Source organism: Dendropsophus ebraccatus, chromosome 3 (genome assembly GCF_027789765.1).
Source record: "Dendropsophus ebraccatus isolate aDenEbr1 chromosome 3, aDenEbr1.pat, whole genome shotgun sequence".
NCBI classification, from domain to species: Eukaryota; Metazoa; Chordata; class Amphibia; order Anura; family Hylidae; genus Dendropsophus; species Dendropsophus ebraccatus.
In genome coordinates, this window is record NC_091456.1 from 37336014 (window position 1) to 37340812 (window position 4799).

A 4799-nucleotide genomic window follows, 5' to 3' on the forward strand; every position below is an offset into this window, starting at 1 on the left:
CAGAGATGGAGACGTCCCATCACCGGCGAGGACCAGGAGCAGTCATACTACTGTATACAGTCACTGCACGCCTACACAATAGTAGTATCAGCACCACTCACGCGTCATCGCCAGTGACCAATCACAGCGCGTGTTCTAAATAAACCAGGCAGAAGAACTTGAGAGCCCTTCTGCTATTGGTTCTTTATCCTAAACGGTGATTGGCGGATTCTATTGATGGGCGGGGCTGTGTGCAGCAGGGAAGTGCTCTGTGTGTTTCTGGATTTTCGCAGCTTCCGGTAAACACCGTTACGGAACGAATGTAAGTGGGATAAGTTGTGTGTACGGAAGCCTGTGAGGAGGAGGGGGGTTCCATCGCGCGGCTCCCGGCTGTGCTTTACGGCTCCCCGGTATCTGTGTGTAAGGAGGATTGTTAGTCGGGTCTGTGACTACTGTGGGGAGGGAGAAGCAATTCATTGTAGAGTTGTGGAAGTGCTGATCCCGGATACGTGCGATGTGCCGGTCCGTGCCCGGTGTGGGGTGACCGGGCGCTGTATGGGAGGGGGGGGGGGTCTCTGTATATAATGGGGGGGGTCTCTGTATATAATGGGGGGGGGGGTCTCTGTATTTAATGGGGGGCTCTCTGTATATAATGGGGGGGGGGTCTCTGCATATAATGGGGGGGGGGTCTCTGTATATAATGGCTGTTACCATTATGAGGATCTCTCTGTGGGCTGGGTTGTTACTATAGGGTTAGGGGAGGGGGTGCAGGTAGGACGAGGCTGAAGTTGGTTTCTTATTCGGCCAGTTTCTTATTCGGGGCTGAAGTTGGTTTCTTATTCGGCAGTTTCTTATTCAGAGGATTTTTCTTTTTCCTGTTTTAGCTATTATGCTTACAGAAAATGTATAATATTCATACCCTACCGTAAGTGAGGGGCCCTGAGAGGACTGGTGATAAAAATGGCAAAAAAGACCCCACGGTTGGCATAAAAATGGGCATGAAAGTAAAACCACAAAATTATTATTTAAAAATAAAAATGACTTTGGGCCACTGATCTCACACTGATAATACACAGCGAGGGATCCCCCGCATCACACCCAAGAGAGTCCAGCCTGGCCCAAAGTGGTTCTGGGTATAAAAACTGGCATCAAAGTGGGCACATAGCCATTTTTCATGATTTGAATAAGTAACAGCTATTTTCAAAGGGTTAAATGAGTTTGGGCCACTGATCTCACACTACGTACACACAGAGAGGGATGCCCCGCATCACATCCAAGAGAGTCCAGCCTGGCCCAAAGTGGTTCTGGGTATAAAAACTGGCATCAAAGTGGGCAGATTGGCATTTTTCCCAATTTGAATAAGTAACAGCTATTTTCAAAGGGTTAAATGAGTTTGGGCCACGGATCTCACATTGATATTACACAGAGAGGGATCCCCCGCATCAGATCCAAGAGAGTCCAGCCTGGCCCAAAGTGGTTCTGGGTATAAAAACAGGCATCAAAGTGGGCAGATTGGCATTTTTTCCTAATTTGAATAAGTAACAGCTGTTTTCAAAGGGTTAAATGAGTTTGGGCCACTGATCTCACATTGATATTACACAGAGAGGGATGCCCCGCATCACATCCAAGAGAGTCCAGCCTGGCCCAAAGTGGTTCTGGGTATAAAAACTGGCATCAAAGTGGGCAGATTGGCATTTTTTTCCTAATTTGAATAAGTAACAGCTGTTTTCAAAGGGTTAAATGAGTTTGGGCCACTGATCTCACACTGATAATACACAGAGAGGGATGCCCCGCATCACAACCAAGAGAGTCCAGCCTGGCCCAAAGTGGTTCTGGGTATAAAAACTGGCATCAAAGTGGGCACATAGCCATTTTTCATGATTTGAATAAGTAACAGCTATTTTCAAAGGGTTAAATGAGTTTGGGCCACTGATCTCACACTACATACACACAGATAGGCATGCCCCGCATCAGATCCAAGAGAGTCCAGCCTGGCCCAAAGTGGTTCTGGGTATAAAAACTGGCATCAAAGTGGGCACAGAGCCATTTTTCCCAATTTGAATAAGTAACAGGTATTTTCAAAGGGTTAAATGAGTTTGGGCCACTGATCTCACACTGATAATACACAGAGAGGGATGCCCCGCATCACATCCAAGAGAGTCCAGCCTGGCCCAAAGTGGTTCTGGGTATAAAAACTGGCATCAAAGTGGGCAGATTGGCATTTTTCCCAATTTGAATAAGTAACAGGTATTTTCAAAGGGTTAAATGAGTTTGGGCCACTGATCTCACACTGATAATACACAGCGAGGGATCCCCCGCATCAGATCCAAGAGAGTCCAGCCTGGCCCAAAGTGGTTTCTGGGTATAAAAACTGGCATCAAAGTGGGCACATAGCCATTTTTCATGATTTGAATAAGTAACAGGTATTTTCAAAGGGTTAAATGAGTTTGGGCCACTGATCTCACACTGATAATACACAGAGAGGGATGCCCCACATCACATCCAAGAGAGTCCAGCCTGGCCCAAAGTGGTTCTGGGTATAAAAACTGGCATCAAAGTGGGCAGATTGGCATTTTTCCCAATTTGAATAAGTAACAGCTGTTTTCAAAGGGTTAAATGAGTTTGGGCCACTGATCTCACACTGATAATACACAGAGAAATATCCCCCGCATCATACCCAAGAGAGTCCAGCCTGGCCCAAAGTGGTTCTGGGTATAGAATATGGCATCAAAGTGGGCAGATTGGCATTTTTTTCCTAATTTGAATAAGAAACAGCTGTTTTCAAAGGGTTAAATGGGTTTGGGCCACGGATCTCACATTGATATTACACAGAGAGGGATGCCCCGCATCATACCCAAGAGAGTCCAGCCTGGCCCAAAGTGGTTCTGGGTATAAAAACTGGCATCAAAGTGGGCACATAGCCATTTTTCATGATTTGAATAAGTAACAGCTATTTTCAAAGGGTTAAATGAGTTTGGGCCACTGATCTCACACTGATAATACACAGATAGGCATGCCCCGCATCATACCCAAGAGAGTCCAGCCTGGCCCAAAGTGGTTCTGGGTATAAAAACTGGCATCAAAGTGGGCACAGAACCATTTTTCCCAATTTGAATAAGTAACAGGTATTTTCAAAGGGTTAAATGAGTTTGGGCCACTGATCTCACACTGATAGTACACAGAGAGGGATGCCCCGCATCATACTTAAGAGAGTCCAGCCTGGCCCAAAGTGGTTCTTGGTATAAAAACTGGCATCAAAGTGGGCACATAGCCATTTTTTCATGATTTGAATAAGTAGCAGCTATTTTCAAAGGGTTAAATGAGTTTGGGCCACTGATCTCACATTGATAATATACAGAGAGGGATGCCCCGCATCACATCCAAGAGAGTCCAGCCTGGCCCAAAGTGGTTCTTGGTATAAAAACTGGCATCAAAGTGGGCACATAGCCATTTTTCATGATTTGAATAAGTAACAGCTATTTTCAAAGGGTTAAATGAGTTTGGGCCACTGATCTCACACTACGTACACACAGATAGGCATGCCCCGCATCACATCCAACAGAGTCCAGCCTGGCCCAAAGTGGTTCTGGGTATAAAAACTGGCATCAAAGTGGGCACAGAGCCATTTTTCCCAATTTGAATAAGTAACAGGTATTTTCAAAGGGTTAAATGAGTTTGGGCCACTGATCTCACACTGATAATACACAGAGAGGGATGCCCCGCATCACATCCAAGAGAGTCCAGCCTGGCCCAAAGTGGTTCTGGGTATAAAAACTGGCATCAAAGTGGGCAGATTGGCATTTTTTCCCAATTTGAATAAGTAACAGGTATTTTCAAAGGGTTAAATGAGTTTGGGCCACTGATCTCACACTGATAATACACAGCGAGGGATCCCCCGCATCAGATCCAAGAGAGTCCAGCCTGGCCCAAAGTGGTTCTGGGTATAAAAACTGGCATCAAAGTGGGCACATAGCCATTTTTCATGATTTGAATAAGTAACAGGTATTTTCAAAGGGTTAAATGAGTTTGGGCCACTGATCTCACACTGATAATACACAGAGAGGGATGCCCCACATCACATCCAAGAGAGTCCAGCCTGGCCCAAAGTGGTTCTGGGTATAAAAACTGGCATCAAAGTGGGCAGATTGGCATTTTTCCCAATTTGAATAAGTAACAGCTGTTTTCAAAGGGTTTAAATGAGTTTGGGCCACTGATCTCACACTGATAATACACAGAGAAATATCCCCCGCATCATACCCAAGAGAGTCCAGCCTGGCCCAAAGTGGTTCTGGGTATAGAATATGGCATCAAAGTGGGCAGATTGGCATTTTTTCCTAATTTGAATAAGAAACAGATGTTTTCAAAGGGTTAAATGGGTTTTGGGCCACGGATCTCACATTGATATTACACAGAGAGGGATGCCCCGCATCATACCCAAGAGAGTCCAGCCTGGCCCAAAGTGGTTCTGGGTATAAAAACTGGCATCAAAGTGGGCACATAGCCCATTTTTCACTGATTTGAATAAGTAACAGCTATTTTCAAAGGGTTAAATGAGTTTGGGCCACTGATCTCACACTGATATACACAGATAGGCATGCCCCGCATCACTATCCCAAGAGAGTCCAGCCTGGCCCAAAGTGGTTCTGGGTATAAAAACTGGCATCAAAGTGGGCACAGAACCATTTTTTCCCCAATTTGAATAAGTAACAGGTATTTTCAAAGGGTTAAATGAGTTTGGGCCACTGATCTCACACTGATAGTACACAGAGAGGGATGCCCCGCATCATACTTAAGAGAGTCCAGCCTGGCCCAAAGTGGTT

General features: G+C 45.5%; 1 protein-coding gene across 4 annotated transcripts in view; it reads left to right on the top strand.

The window, feature by feature from the left end:
* The first annotated feature begins 214 nt into the window (after positions 1-214).
* NF2 (NF2, moesin-ezrin-radixin like (MERLIN) tumor suppressor) overlaps positions 215-4799 on the top strand; it is a 71708-nt gene continuing 67123 nt past the window's right edge. For 2 of the 4 annotated variants that reach the window (XM_069961454.1, XM_069961451.1), the window contains exon 1: positions 215-301. The gene's annotated coding sequence lies outside the window, so the exon portion shown is untranslated. The other 2 variants (XM_069961453.1, XM_069961452.1) reach the window with 2 other exon arrangements.